The sequence below is a fragment of the Ailuropoda melanoleuca genome, chromosome X (assembly GCF_002007445.2).
Source record: "Ailuropoda melanoleuca isolate Jingjing chromosome X, ASM200744v2, whole genome shotgun sequence".
Lineage (NCBI taxonomy): Eukaryota > Metazoa > Chordata > Mammalia > Carnivora > Ursidae > Ailuropoda > Ailuropoda melanoleuca.
The window spans coordinates 73,587,105-73,604,004 of record NC_048238.1 but is presented as its reverse complement, the minus strand read 5'-3'; positions in this window follow the sequence as shown (position 1 = coordinate 73,604,004).

Below are 16,900 nucleotides of genomic sequence, written 5' to 3'. Positions count from 1 at the left end.
TGGAGGCTATTAGAGTATGAGGGTTGGGGACAACAGGGTGACGAGGGATAACAATACTGTTTATTGTTCTGAGATCCTAGACAGACCCCCATCCACAGTCCTTAGAATTTAGGAATGCTTCTATTTCCTGGGGCACAAAGATGGTTAGAGGGGACTATTCCTTTAGTGGCCTTAACCAAAAGGGCAGTGGCAGGAATGGCTCTGAGGCAAGGGAGGTATCCTCATGCCACAGGGTTTGGCTGTTGGCTATATTACCCTATGGGTTTATGGTGTTCCCCATGTTTTTGGTTGAATACCCCCAAGGTCATTCCCTTCCCTTTCATATATAAAAGGGAAAAAAGGAAGCTCGTAATTGGGATGTACAAGGGCAAGGAGATTTATTAAGATTTCTTTTAAGGTATTAAAAACTAGGACATCCTGAGCTTCCCAATAAATGGGGTCAGGTTTGGTGTTCTTTAGTAATGTACGTAAAGGCTGGGCCATGAGAGAAAAGTTTGAAATCCATTTCTGACACTAGGCAGCCAGCCCACCTGAAAGAACCTTATAATTGGCACTTAGTTTGGGGGAAGTTCAGGATGATATGAAGCCTACTTGGATCTATGTGTAGCCCTTGTTCTGATACTAGGTGCCCTAAATAATGAATTTGAATTTGAACAAACTGCAGTTTTTCCTTGGAGACCTTGTGCCCCTTTCAGGCTAAAAATCAGATGGATGCTGTCCTCCTGAGACAAGGGGACAAATGATTAGTGTCTTTACAACAAGCTCTAGCGTCATCAGAGGTGGAACAAATAAATGACAGTAAGTGTTCAGAGAGGGAGGTAAACCATGAGAGACCCTGGACTCCGGGAAACAAACTGAGGGTTGCAGAAGGGAGAGGGGTGGGGGATGGGGTAGCTGGGTGATGGGTATTATGGAGGGCACGTGTTGTGCTGAGCACTGGGTGTTATACGCAACTAATGAATCGTTGAACACTACAACAAAAACTTATGATGTACTCTATGCTGGCTACCTGAACATAATACTAATTTAAAAAAAGGTTCATTTGCTTCACCTAGTTGGCTATTTTGGTCGTTGTTGTCAAATTATAGAATTTATTTCCCCCTTTTGAGAGAAAGAAATTCTAGCATGGTGTTTCTTCAAGAAATCCTGGCCCAATAAATGAATAGAGACAGAGAAGCTAAGGAGAAAGAGGTGGGTATCTCTCAGAGGGCCTAAACAGAAGGGGATAGGTTTAGAGACAGGAACTTGTTGAGGCTTATTTGACACCCCCCTCCCATTTGAATTGCGTTAGTACCTGAGGCTGGGGCTATTCGGTAACAGTGGGGTTGAGCACTAAGGGCATAGCTCCCATGTCAATAAGGATGGAGAGAGATTCATTCCTTATCTGGAGTTGTTTCTCTAAGCCGGTTAAGGGCAGGATTGGGAAAAGCCCCTGTAGTTCCTTGGAGTTTCATCATTGGGAGTTAGGAGGAGGGCACTTGGAAAGGTTGGTTAAAGCATAGAAGGTGCTTGGAGTGCTTAAGCTTGTAACACTCTTTTTTTCCAATGCTCTGACTTTTTGCAATAATGACAAAGATCAGGAGGGTTTTGGTTTTGTTTAGGGGCCTTCATTTATTTTGTTGGAGTTGTAAATTTCCAGCCTATTCTTTGGGCTTTCCCAAAACCTGTCGACTGGAATAAGATTCAGGCTTGTACCCAGAAGCCCAGTGAGCCCATGAAAAATTATTATAGGTGGGTCCAAACTGTTTTCAGAGAAAATTCTGGTCTTCTTTTAAATGTCGAACCCATGGGAATAGCTTTTAGCTCTGTGGTTGTGAATGGGCTGAACTGGGATCTTTCTTTTCTAGTTAAAAAGGACCAGATGGATGAGAAATTATGTCTACTCCAGGTTCAGTTAACTTAGCAAACCAGCTCACCCACACCCTAGATGATTCAACTAAAAGGAAGACCACTGAAGTCCCTAATTTACAACTCGAACAAATGTTGTTTCAGGTGTACAATATAGTGATCCAAGACTTCCCTATATCACCCTGTGCTCATCACAACAAGGACACTCCTTACCACGTAACTTTAGGGTCACATTTTTTTTAAGACAGAGCACGTGCATGCACATGTGTGCACATGTGGGGGAAAGGGGTAGAGGGAGTGGGAGAGAGAGACTCTTAAGCAGGCAGGGCTCAATCTCAGGACCCTGAGATCATGACCTGAGCCAGAATCAAGAGTTGGATGCTTAACCCACTGAGCTAGTGCCCCTGGTTCAGTGTTCGAATTTGGTTCTGAGAAAAACAAGTTTGGGGAGGTCAGAAATTCCTTCTAATGGCCATTGAAGTTCTAAATTATTTTTGGTTAATTTGGTCCAGGCAGTTAAAAATGTGCATGAGGAGGGACCACAGTTTTTAAATATAAAACCAGCCAGAATCCCTGAAGCAGGCCCCTCTTGAGAGTGTTTAGAAGATTGGGATCCCATTATTCCAAATCAGAGACTCAGAAAAACAAATGACTACTGACCAGAAAGGATGGAACATTTAAATAGATCCTGAGTAGAGGCAGAGAGCTCAACCAAAAGGAGGGATCTCAGGATCCAAGAGGAGAATTACTGAACCAGAAGTGGATGGAGATTTGATGAGCACAAAGGGCTCTGTGTGGATTCCTCACTTGACTCTGAGGATTATTGTCTTTCAGGATTTGTCTCCTTACGATCCCACTTCTGACCAATTTTAATTGAGGCTTTCTATTTTCACAAGGGGGAAAGCTAAAATTACTCTTTTGTGCTGCATTGACATCTTGTAAAATCAGGAGGGTCTTGAATGGCCTAATCACAAGTTCCCTTTCCCACTCTGCTCCCCGCCCCACAGAGGGTCCCCTAGCCAAACAACCCTCCTTATCAAATAGACTAGATGTATTCCTGTGTATTATCCCTGAGTAGTGGTTTCAGTTCCTTGTCAGCCAACACAGTAATTCAAACAAGCCAATCACATACTCTCTCAGGAAGCAGGAGGTACCTCACCCTCTTAATACTACAAAGCCTGCCTCTCACGGAGCCTTCTGATTCATGCTGTTTCAGAGTGCAACCCTCATGTGTCCTGTATGGTATGCAGTGCCCTCGTCTTTGAGACTGTGAATGTTTGTGACTATTGATCTTTTCTGTCTGGAGTTTGGTGATATGTGTTTAGCCATCCCCATGACTCAAGTGTGAGACTCCCACCCTCATTGAAGGGGTGAAGAGGAGTTGATTAAAACCATTGTCATCATACACACGATGATCCAACCATAATCAAGGGGGAGCTGGTCAGCTTTTACTAGCTGCTCCTTGACTGACTGTGCTGTGATACAGTGAGGGCTGCCTGGGACAGGACTGCCAATTGTTGTGCTCTGGCCTGGGGGGCTCTGTGTTGTTTTTGTTGAATGCTGCCATCTCTTCCTTCCCTAAAACACTCTCTCTTTAAGATGAGAATTGTAGTTAATTGACCGGATCTCAGTGTGAAGTGTCTTTGAGTTTGGGCTATGTGTCCCAGAGGGTCTCTGAGGCTCCCTCCTATAAAGATGGCAACATCACAGCATCCTAATTAGTTTGCACTTGAGTCCTTCATACTAGTGGTTGGGTTAGTGACTTGTTAGGCAGTGATCACTGCTTCTAACCTGGTGACCACTACTGGTTACTTGGGGCAGCCAGCCATGTGATCGTTGTGATTGTGTTGGGTTTGGGGAGCAAACCAGACACCTTAGTAGGAGAAAGGAGAGGCCTGGGGACCAGACGCTTTAGTGGCGAAAGGCCCTGGGCCAAGCTTTGTCTCCACTTTTATTGGGGTCTTAGCAATGTATCAGGCACAAGCACAAAGCAAGGAGGAGAGTGTAACTTTAATGGTCAGGATAATAATATATGGGGCAGCGTGTGATAAGGACGAGGAAGCAAGGAGTCCGCGAAATACATGACTACCACAGGCGCCTGTTTTTCTTCAGAATTTAAACATTTACTTCCTAGATGAGAGCCTTGAGCCGCAGTAAGAATCCAGCTGTTTTCAGCCAAGAAACGTCAAAGGAGGCCCAGTGTTCTAGGCACTCCTCCTTTGCTTTTCAATTAGTCTCATCCAGGGAGGCACATACGAATCATCTATTCAGGCACTGTGAATTCCCACATTTCCCCCTTTTTTCTTATGAATAGAGTGAAGGTCTCGTTGCATCTATGCCAGATATAGCTCCTGGGCTCCAGCTCGGGAAAGCTCCTTTATTCCGATTTTGCAGACTATGAAAAGAAATATCGAAGAAGCGAGCAATGCAACAGATAGGCCAATAAGTCCCCATTAAGTGGAAGGAAACCAATTTTTTGGGTTTAACCATTGTAAATTATCCGAAAGGATACTCCAAGTATTTTGATCATGTTCATGTTTATTAACATGGTAAGGGGGGGCCAAAATTTGCTCATTGAGATTGTGAATATCCAGGGTTAAATTATCATGAAGAGAACCTTGAAGGTGTTTTTTAAATTTTCTCCCAATTATGTAATGGATTGTTCCAAAGTAAGGGGGTTACACAAATGGCCTTATGGACCCAATCACAGTCAAGGCTTTGGCAGAAGGTAAGTGCTTCCTGCTTTTCTTCCAGATACTCTATTGCTGCTTCCATAAGTTGGAGCCTCCCTAATAGTTTTTGGTCAATGATTTGCTGTAGTTGGAATTCTTGGGTTAAGTTATAGGCTACTTGATTGACATATTGAGCCATTTGAATAGTATGAGTAAGGGCAGCAATGGCAACACTAGTATCCCTTAAATAGAGACAGCAGTTATAATGCCAGCTATAAGCAATCATAGAAACCTACGTGGCCTTCTTAATTCACTAAGGGCCTGATTAAGAATACTGAGTGATTTGGACTCCTCCCAAGATCAAGTGAGGTTGACAGGGATAAAAGCAAAAGGCTGCCTTTTAAAAACAAAGACGTGGGTAGTCTTGTGGTGAGTAATTATTTAGGCAAGCTGCATAATATGCCCTCTGGCTATGGGAAGGTTTGATAGTATATAGTCCTTTTTTAAATAGAAGTATATTGGATCCAAACAGAAAGACATATGGGTGAGGAATACATAACTGGATGAAATCCGTAAAATTTTTATAAAGGGCTACAGGATAGTTGCCAGAATAATTGCTATACCTTCCATGCCATACGGAAAGACAAAAGAATAAATATCCCAATTTACAGAGAGATGATTGAATGGGAAGAGGTTCTATTTGGGGAAGGGGAGAACTGAGACCCCCTTCATGCCAGTTTATGGGAGAGGTAGCTCTACCAATCCAACTTCCATTGCTGGCCAGTTGGACTTTAATTTCCATATTATTGGCTATGAAACGTCCTGCGGGACTCCAATCTAAAATGATATGATTATCTAATTTAAGAAGGTGAGGATAGACAGCTCTACATGTTTCCCAGGAAATCCTCTCTGAAGAGGGAGTCCATTTAGTGCTTCTTTCACAGGAGGGGAGAGAAGAGTGGCTCTTATAGGTGGTCTGATTGCCATGTTGGATGCTTCCAACAGAAATAAAAGTTGCGCTCTCTTAATAGGATCTTTTGGCACAATATGTAACCAGATTTGAGGAGTAGCCATCATGCTAAGAGGGTCAGACAAAGTGACACAAATTGGAAGGATGGAGGCATATAACTCCGTATCATTGGGTGCTGGGGCCCAGAAGGAGCCATTGAGTTGGGGTTGTGTAGAGGAAAAAAAGTCCCTCCTATCCAGTTAGAGTTATTATTAAACATAGGAAAGGGCGTGTCAGCCCAAGTTAAGGGCTTCCAGAGAGGAGGGTTAGAGCATGTATGCCCAATAATCAGTAGCCGTAGCTCCTGGAATAAGACAGTAAAATGTACCCACCATGACAGAAGTTGTACTTATCACTGAAAGCATGGCCAGGAACATGTTTTCAGTTGTGTGGGCTTGTCCCGTCATGTGTAGGATTTCTTTAGCCTTTTGAGTCATTTTCTTCAGGCTTCCCCAAGTTATTTTGGTGGCATGTCCTGTCTTTGGCAATAAGCGATTTTGGGGTCGAGTCTCGCACAGCTTTAGCTGATTCATCTGAGGGATCGGGTTTGGTCCGGGCCAGGCCATGATATGGCTTGACGTTTTGCACTGGGAGCCGAAGTGGTCCTTCGTGTGAGGAGACACAAACATAGCCTCTGCCCCAAGTTATGAGTTCATGGGGACCTTGCCACAGATTAGAGTTGGGGTCCCTCCAAAGGACCAATGGGGGCGGTCCTGAGGATTTTTTTGTAAAGTGTTTCAGAGCAGGGGTTAAAAATTGATCATTCAAGTTGAAAAGATTTAAAGTTAGGAGTGCTTTGTGTAATCGTGCAGCAGGGTCTGGATTGCTTAGGCCCATATTCCCCGTTTTTTGTTTATTTAACATGTTTTTAAGGGAGGAGTGTTCTTGTTCAATGATGGCTTGTCCTTGTGTATTATAGGGGATGCCAGTGTGATGTGTGATTCTCCAAAGAGTGCAGAACTCTTTAAAGGATACACTAGTGAAAGCTGGCCCATTATCTGTTTTGATGGTTTTAGGGATGCCCATATAAGAAAAAGCCATGAGAAGGTGTTTGCTTATCTGTTTTGTGGATTCGCCTTTGTGAGCTGAGGTGAACGTGTAGCTGGAAAATGTATCAACTGAGACATGTACATAATGAAGTTTTTCAAAGGAAGGGACATGTGTGATGTCAGTTTGCCAGAGATTGTTGGCTATGAAAACTCGAGGGTTGATACCCTGTGGTACCCTGTGGATAAGAAGTAGCGCCAGTGGCTTGGCAATCAGGGCATTGGAGTATAATAGATTTAGCTTGTTGTTGTGTTAGATGAAATTGTTTGTGTAGAGAACACCAGTTTTGGTGATAAGCGAGCTTGTTGTTGGAGAGACATCGTTACTAGGTTATCTGCTTGGGAGTTTCCGTGAGTGACTGGCCCTGGTAAGCCGCTATGAGATCTGATGTGAGAAATAAAAATAGGATGAGAGCGCATATGGAGGAGTTGCTGGAGTCGAGAGAAAAGTAAAAGGACTTCTGGGTCTATGGTGGGTTTGATATGTGCTGTTTCCAACTGCTTGAGAACAAACACGGAATAAGCTGAATCGGTAACAATGTTAATAGGCTCATCAGGAAAAGTTTCTACTGCAAGGATTAAAGTTCCTATTTCAGCACGCTGTGTTGATGAAAATCTGGAGCGAGTAATTGAATTGTTTGGGGGCCAGAATATGCCAGCCTTCCCTGACTTTCCTGACCCATCCGTAAAAATAGTCTTTGCTTTGGGAAGAAGCTTGTGGGCGAGTTTTCTAGGGAAAACAAGATGTGTGGTCCCAAACCAATGCAAAAGTTTGTCAGGGAGAGGGAATGGGTGATTTATCCTATGAAATCTGCCATTGTAATTTGTAATGAAAGTGTTTGAAAAAATGCATTTTCAAATTGAGCCTTAGGCAGTGGAATGTAAATGATTTGGGGGTCATAACATGAAAGTTGAGTACAGCGGTTATGACCTTTAATGATGAAGTCTGTAATCATCTCGAGGTATGAAGATAACGTCTTAGAGGGAGAGCTAGAAGGAAAGAGCCATTCCAGATATCATAAAGCAGGATTTAATTGCCCAGGTAACACAGAAGGAAATTTAGGAGTGGGAAAAATAAAAAGTCTGATGGGTGATGTAGGGTCGACAAGGTCAAGGTAACGGTCTGAGAGTATTTGTTCAACTAGCTGTAATTCTTTCGAGGCTTGGGGGTTAAGATAATGAGGAGAGTCTAAGGCTGACTCTCCTTGAAGGATTTCAGAGAGGTGAGAAAGGGCAGCTGTTGGAATTCCCAGTAATGGTCTAACCCAATTAATGTCTCCCAGGAGGTTTTGGAAGTCATTAAGAGTTTTAAGAGAATTTTTTCGAAGAATTAATTTTTGAAGTCTAATTTGCAGTTTGGTAAGCATGTTGCCTAAATAAAGCCATGGAGATAGGCATTGTACTTTATCAGGGCAGTATACATCCCATGGGAGGTTACCTCTGACTATAAAGCCTGAAAAATCTGAAAAGTAATACTTTGGGAAGGATGAGCAATTAAAATGTCATCCATGTAATGGACTGGTTTAGCAGAGGGTCATCTTTTTCAAAGGGGGTATGACTTGATGAATGATATTGGCACATTGTGGGACTATTAAGCATGCCTTGGGGGAGAACTTTACATTGAAACCGAGCATTAAGCTGTTCATTGCTTAAAGAAGGAAGGGTAAAAGCTTTTTCTCTATCTTTTGCAGCCAGGGGAATGGTAAAAAACAATCTTTGAGATCAATAACAATGACATGCCAATCTTGTGGAATCTTGGCCAGAGAGGGGAGCCCAGGTTGTAGGGCCCCCATTGTTTGTATGATGTCATTAATGGCTCGGAGATCATGTAATAACCTCCATTTTCCTGAACTTTTTGGAATACAAAAATGGGAGTATTTCAGGGGCTATGGGAGGGTTCGATATGATTCTTTTAGCTGTTTCTGAACTAGATGATGAGCTTGTAAAAGTTTTTCCCCTTTTAGGGACCACTGCTCAACCCAGACCGGGGAAGAAGTCTTCCAGGTCAGAGGCAGGGGAGGCACACAAGCAGTGACCCCCAATTAAAAATGGGAAGTGTCTAGCCTAAAGTTCCACTGAGGAAGTAAGTCCCATCCCCAAAGATTAATGGGGATATTTAAATTGAGAGGCTGTGAATACCCAATTTTTCCATCTGGCCCTCGACAGGTTAATATAGAAGCACTCTGTAAGGGTTGAGAGCATGTTCCGATTCCAATGGCTGAATCAAGGGCTGATTTTTGAGGCCAAGCGGAGGGCCATTCCTGTTGACTAATAATAGTAACATCGGCTCCCATGTCTATTAGTCCTGTAAAAACCTTGTCCTGAATTTTAATAGTGAGTAGTGGTCTTTGGCTGGTTATAGTTTGGGTCCAATAAGTTCCTTCGGGTCCTGTGCTTCCTTAGCCTTGGGTCCCCCGTGGGTACTGAGATGCCTCCCCAATAGGGGAGGAATAATAGTTGGGCTATTTTAGTCTGAGGGGGAAAAATATGTAGACCTTTACAGGTCATAAGTACTTGAATTTCCCCTTGATAATCACAGTCAGTAACTCCTGGAATGACTGTAATACCTTTTAAACTGAGGCTTGATTTTCCTAATAGTAATCCCATTGTGCCCTGGGGTAATGGTCCCCATACCCCCATGGGGACCTTTGTTGGGTTATCTCCTTCCTTAAGAATTAGTTCCGACTGGGTGAGAAGGTCTTACCCAGGGCTTCCCTGAGTGTCTGCTTGGAGGGAGAGGACTGTTATTTTTCCATCTGTCCAAGAAGGTCATTGGCCCCATTGTTTGAGGGGCCTGGGCAAGGCCCCCTTGTAAGTATCCTGAAGAAAGGGGATTTCCATCACAATCGAATTTTGATCTACATTGTTTAGCCCAATGAAAGCCCTTTTTACAAGGTGGGGGGGGGCATACATCCTTAAGAGGATTAAAAGAGTATCCTCCTTTAGAGGAGGGAGCATTGGAAGGACAATCTTTTTTGAAGTGACCAGGCTTGCCACATTGGAAACAGGTTTTGGAATTCTTTCTTTTTTCTTGTTGGGATTTTGGGGGTCTGAGAGCCGCTGTGAAAACCCTGGCTTTATGACCTGTCTCCTTATTGCCTGTTGTAGTCTATCAATGAATTCTACAAAGGGCTCTTGCGGTCCCTGCTTGATACTAGCAAAGGAAACCTGTGTTGCATTATTTTCAGGGATGCGTTCCCAGGCTCTCTTTGCACAGAGAAAAGTTTAGTCATACACTTGTGGATCAAAATTGAGCGCTGGTCCACTGCAGCATATTGTCCTCGGCCCTGTAGCATATGGGCTGTTATAGGGATTCCAGACGTTTGATTTTGGGTGGCCTGTTGCTCACACAAATCGTCAAATCCTAATCGCCAAATAAGATATTGAGGAGTTTCAAGGACCATTTTGCAGTTTGCCAATCCCGTGGTGACATGGCATAAGGGTCTGTGAGAGAGGCAATCAGGCCTTTTGAAAATGGACTCCTGGCACCATTTTCTCCTCTGCTTTTTCTAATTTCTTTAAAGGCATTGAAGGCAAGTGGTTCCTAAATGTGTTGTTGTTGTTGTCCAACTATAACGGGAAAAGCTGAGAGCTCTCCTGTGAGCATAGCCAGTGAAAGGCAATTTTTCAGTAATGGTTGTAGGCAGCTGAGGAGTTTTCTCAGTAGGGGGTGGTGTGGGTAGTTCTTCCCTTTTGTTGGCTAACTTGTCCTGCTGGGGTAGGGAGTTAACAGGTGGAGCTGAGGGAGCAGGGAGCATAGGCGCAGGGAGTTCTCTTTCTGTTTCCTTAGAAACGCTAGATGAAGCCTCAATATGTAATGGAGTCAAAGCTGATCTTACTAGGCCGGACAAAGTAAGGGAGGAGAGGGGTACCCTCTTTCCTTGTTCATAGCTCCGTTTTAGATGTTTTCCAACTCTTTCCCATACTTCTAAATCTCAAGTTTCTCTATCAGGGAACCAGGGGTTATATTCTAGAACAGTCTTTAACAAACCCCGGAGTTGGGCTTCTGATACAGAGGCCCCGCTCTTTTTAAGTTGCTGCTTAAGGACCTTAATGTATTGCTTTTGCTCAGCAGAGAAATGCTGACCCATGATAGAGATAGGAAACCCAAGCCCGAAAGTTCCTTCGAACTCCGCAGACCCGAGCAAGCTTCCGACGACGACTTACTGTGCGCAGTCCTTTCCTTTTCATTTCCCAGGGCTCCTCCGCCCACTGTCACCAGTTCCTCACACGGGTTTGGCAAGCAAACCTAGAGACAGTGAATGAAAAGATGACTCCAGACACCTTAGTAGGAGAAAGGAGAGGCCTGGGGACCAGATGCTCTAGTGGTGAAAGGCCCTGAGCCAAGCTTTGTCTCCACTTTTATTGGGGTCTTAGCAATACATCAGGTGTAAGGGCAGAGCAAGGAGGAGAGTGTAACTTTAATGGTCAGGACAATAATATACCGGGCAGTGTGTGGTAAGGGCAAGGAGGCAGAGTCCGTGAAGTACGCGACTACCACAGGCGCCTGTTTTTCTTCAGAATTTAAACATTTACTTCCTAGATGAGAGCCTTGAGCCGCAGTAAGAATCCAGCTGTTTTCAGCCAAGAAAGGTCAAAGGAGGCCCAGTGTTTTAGGCACTCCTCCTTTGCTTTTCAATTAGTTTCATCCGGGGAGGCACATAAGAATCAGATCTTGTCTATCCAGGCACTGTGAATTCCTACATGATTGTGTACCTCTGGGATGGCCCTTTATTAGATTTGCAGTTAAGAAGGGGACTCCTAACCACAGGGAGATAAGCATGGCAACCCTGGTTGCCTTAATAGTCGTTGCTCTGGACAGGGTAGTGAGCTTTCGCATGGCCTGTGCTCTTGCTTCCCTTGCTGCTGCCTGCGCACTCTTCTGACACCCAGGGCTATTGAAGTACGCATCCATGGTGGGCTTTGGCCCAGGAATGGATGAGAAAGGGAGAAAAAGCATTTACTATTAAATTGTTCTCTCAATGTAAAACCCCTATCCAGTGCCAATAAAGCAACCATTGCTGTAGGGGAGTCCCCTAACCCTAATGATTCTGATTTTGGTTGAAGAAATGTATAAATATGAGCAGAGTAGAGAGGAACCCCCTGGAACAGAGTATATCCAGTGACAGACAAGTAAAAAGAATGAAAGAAAAAAAAGAGTGAAACAAATCTGACTACAGGCGAGTGTGATATTGTGATTTGTAAGAAATAGGTATTTGGTCATTCAGCTGACCAAAATATTTCTCATATATATTTGGTTTTTGTCCGTGGTTTCTGGCTCACAGTTCCTAAAACCCTTGGAATTTCCCAGTGGTAAGAGCTTTAAGGTTATCTTTTGTTATGTTAATGAGGTGACTCCTGGAAAGCCCTTAGGTTACCTGATGGGGGTTACTTGCCTCAAGGACCAACCATGTGGTTAGAGGGCTGAAACTTCCAGTCTTACCCCAGACCTCCAAGGAGGAAAGAGGGGCTGGCTGGAGGTTGAATCAGTAGCCAGTGGCCAATGATCTAATCAATTATGCCTATGTAATGAAGCCTCTCTGAAGACCAAAAGGATAGGGTTTGGAGAGCTTCTGAACATGTGATTTTGGGAGAATGGCATGCCTAGAGAGATCATGGAAGCTCCACACCCCTTCCCACATACCTTGCCATATGCATCCCTTCCATCTGGCTGGTCCTGAGTCATATCCTTTTATAGTAAAATGGTTATCTAGTGAATAAATGGGTTTCTTTGAGCTGCTCTAGCAAATGAATCAAATCCCAGGAGGGGGTCATGGGAACCTTTGGTCTATAGCTGGTTGGTCAGAAGCACAGGTAACAACCTGGGTTTAACAGGTGTCTGAAGTGGTAGGGGGCGGTCTTGTAGACTGAATCCTTAACCTGTGGGATCTGATGCTAGCTTTAGACAGTGTCAGAATTGAGTTGGATTGGACACTGTGCTGGTATCTGAAAATTGCTTGATAGTGTGTGGGGAAGCCCCCCACTTCCCCCCACCTCCAAGCTCCACATGTTGAAATTAGGTCCAGGAACCCAAAAGAGGGAGGAAACAAATTAAATTGAAACAAAGGTCCACAGTTTAATCCAATTGGAAATCAAAATTTACTGAAAGAATTTATACAACACAACGATAAAAACCTCCTCCAAAAAGCAAGACTGTGGAATCTGTCCAAATCTAAATCAGTGGACACTCTTGTTAGTGTCTTGAGAGGTTCCTTCATTATAGAGGCTTTAGTAACCTCCTCTCATGCTCCATGGAGTCTTTGGATCACCCATGATGTTGGGTTGGACAACAGGTAAATTGGCCGTGGGCTTCTGATACAAGAAATTGCCTGTCCTGGTGTTGTACTATATGCCATTAGAATGGCAATTGCTGGTCACATACTGAGCTATCCTCAAAGTAGAGGCTCTCACAGACCCTGAGCCTATGACCCTCTGTACCCCATTGCCCAGTATGCCTTGGGTCATTGAACTAGCACCCCACAACTTCAGCTTGGCTAGTGAGGTCTCCTCAATGCAGGATGCAAATCTCTTTTGTAGGAGGGCATGGCCTTATCTGTCCTTACTCCCTCACCAGCCACCATGGTGGTGCAAGACCCCCCTCCTTTCCCCCCATCAGCCTCTTGGCTACCTGAGGAGCCCCGTGCAATCAACTGAGTCAAGAACACTGGGAGTTTGTACACTACAGAAGGTATGGTCACCATCATAGATATTACGGCTTCCCATCCCTTAACCAGGATGTCCATGCTAGAAGACAGGACAAAAGTATCAGCACAATTGGCCAAACTTCAGGTAGTCATCTTAGCACTGGATGCTCTGGCCATCTGCACATTTTTATAAACTCTTGGGCCATTGCCTAAGAGTTGCCCCTTTTGGGGTAAAGAACTCTGGGAATCACTTGTCTCACAGATACTCAAGACTGAATTGGGTCCCCCGCAAGTTCATATGTTGAAGCCCTAACCCGCAATGTGACTGTATTTGGAGCTATGGCCTTTAGGGAGGTAATTAATGTTTAATGAGGTCATAAGGGTGGGGCCCTAATCCAATAGGATTGGGTCCTTATAAGACAAAGAAGAGACTCCAGAGAGCTTTCTCTCTCTCTCCCTCTCCCTCCCTCCACACTCACACAAAGGAAAGGCCATATGAGGACATAGAACACAGCCATCTGCCAAGGACAGAGGTCTCATCAGAAACCAACCCTGCTGGCCCCTTGATATTGGACTTCTAGTCTATAGAACTGTGAGAAAATAAATCTCTGTTGTTTAAGCCACCCAGTCTGTGGTGTTTAGTTATGACAGCCCTGGCAGACTAATTCACAGGATAACAGCTGTCTCTACATATACAGTCGATTCTTGTTATTTGTGGTAGTTAAGTCCTGTAAAAGTCACCATGAGCACAGAATTAGTAAATAGGAAACTGTTGCTCTTAGGGGAAATAGAGGGTTAGGTTCCTGTGAGCCTCTGGTCACAACATATTCATTTACCAATCAGTATGTAAATTTGTTTTATGTGCGTTTCTGTTTAAAGACATCTTATTTTGTATATATTGTTGATTCATTTAAATTGATATTTAACATATTGTTGATGGTTTATATTGAACTCACTGATAACAGCACTCTAATTCATGTCTAAAATGTGTATTTTCTCCACAAGGCACACCACAGCCTTCTTGTGTTTAGGAAAACTTGACAGTTTGTCAGCACTACACTTGGGGGCCAATTTAAACAGTAAGACTACTAACAAAAAGCACACAAATGTGAACAGCATGGCACTAAATATACTGTTGAAAGGTCACTTGTTTACCACATGAGTGGTGAAGTAAGAAGCTGGAGTGCTGCTTTGTCTACACCTAACTGAGAGCTTGTGGGTCAGATGACTCAATTTTTTTTGCCACTCTGTGCATGTCTGCAAATAACCACACAAGTGTTGAGTGTTGATTTTGTGGTTACAAATAAGTTTTAGCAGGTAGGAGAATTTGCAAAATAATGAGGACCAGTAGTATTAAGGTCACACTGTAAGGGCTTCAGCAGGAACTCCCTATGCCCTTTGGAGTCCCAGATCTTATTGTTATGACCAAAATACTCATTTTGGTTCTCAGAATACACATTGCTGGGCTCTTGAAAAAGGAAGTAAAGGGAACTTTCAACTCCCCTATTGGCCTCAAGCTGCTTGTTTAATTGACAGGTGTAATTGGCTCCTCAAAGAACTCCTGCTTAAGTTATGAAAGTGGTAAATAGACCTCCTCTAGAGGCATTGTTACAGGCACTGTTATAAGCATTGGTTAGCCTAAATTCATGTCCTCTAAGGACCCACTACACCAGTGCCACACAGTTGCCTTTATTAGCCATGAAGGAGGGCATGTTTAAAGTTCATGTTTTTTGATGACTGCCTCACCATGTGGCCCTCTCTCTTTTGGGCAAATGACTATTCCATTTCCTAGGGAGGCACCACTACTCCCCAAAAGTCTCAGTTAACACCAAGGTTTAGCCTGATGTGAAGGCCTCAAGGACTCAGTTATAGTACAGCGACTAAAATTCATGTTCTATGTTGTCTTTATATCTGGTAAAATTAGAAGGACCTCAAATGGTCTAATCAAAGTTCTCCTCCCTATACTGTGCATGTGGATAAGATATCTTAGCCAAACAACCCTCCTTACTAAACAGGCCAGGTGTAGTTCTGGCTCATCCCTAACTAGAGGCTTTCAATTCCCTGCCAGCTGTGGAATTATTCAAACAAGCCAATACCGTCCTCCCCTGGAAACCAGAGGTACTCTGTCCTTGACACTACAAAGCCTGCCTCCTACACACCCTGGTTGTTCACTCTGTTCCGGTTGTTCACTCTGTTCCTGAGTGAAACTTGAGTGCCACATTCTCTGGTGTGTTGTGTCCTCCTTTCTCAGGCTGTGAGTCTATGTGACTGATACATTGCTGCCCTTGCATTTGTCCTGCATCAAGTGTTGTGTGTTTGGCCATCCTCAGCACCATAGGAAAGAATCCTTTCCTCCTTAATGGGGTGAATAGGAGGTGATCGAAACAGGGGTACAGAGCAATGGGCAAGACACAAAATATAGACATGAGGGATACCTGAGGACAGATTTTAGCCCACTTTCAGGTGTGTGTGTGTGTGTGCGTTGAGAGCCTGGGGGACCCTTTTCAATGCTACCAATGAAAATTCTTAGCCCCAGACAGTGCAGTCTATGGAAGTATATTCATGTAGCCTGAGATGGGTATACTTTTGTACTTACTCTTGTGAAACTTTTGAAGATACAGGGTTTTTGTCTGTGTTTTATTTAAGTTTAGGTCTGTGGATACCTGAAGAATTGTTAAACAGTCAGCTATTTGCATGCAGATCATGCAGAAATATGTATTCATTGTGGCCATAAGATGCTGAGCGCTGGCATGTGGGTAACATATGATTGGAAACAGGTCAGAATACATTGCTTTAATTCAGGAATAATTCATGCACATACCTTGGATTATTGCAAAATGAAATTCTGTGATTGAAGACAATCTGGACAAATGGCAAACCAGAAATGAACATGTACCCAGGGGAAGAAAAGGGAGTTGGGCAAGTTTCCAGGCAGCAGCTCTGAATTATCCACAATCTCATATACTAGAGTGTGCTGGTGAACCCCCCTCCCCCCCACAGATTTGTAGGCACCGATGATGTTCCTTGATCAACATGTGAAAGATCCAAGTGTCCTAGTGATGCTCAGGGCCTGTTCTCATTCACTAGCCCCTTTTGGGGGGGGCATGGAATGGCCTCACTGAAGGTCTCAGGTGCCTTGGGTGAACATCTCAGAGCCCTTTAGAAAGGCCAGCTAAATTAGGTTCTTGGGCCCAATCCCAACATCTGGGGTGGTTCCCCCCCCAACCCCACCATGCTAACAAACAGTTCTTAGACACCAGCAAGGTGTCTGAGAGTTCAGCTCAATTCTGACAGTACCTACCAACTGCATCAGATCGCACAGATTAAGTGCTCAGTCCCACAAGACTGCCCTCCCCCCACACCAGATGCCAGTCGTGAGTCCAGGTTGTTACTTGCGCTTCTGACTGATTGCCTATAAAGGAGACAATACCACAGCCCTCTCCTAGGGTTTGATTCATTTGGTAGAGAGGTTCACAGAACTCAGAGAAACATTTTACTTACTAGATATAAAAAGAAATAACTCAGGAATAGCCAAATGGAAGAGATGCATAGGGCAAGGTATGGGGAAAGGGTGCAAAGCTTCCATGCCCTCTCCAGACCCACCACTCTCCCTAAATCTCCGCGTGTTCACCAACCCAGAAACTCTCAAACCCTGTCCTTTTGGGTTTTTATGGAGGCTTC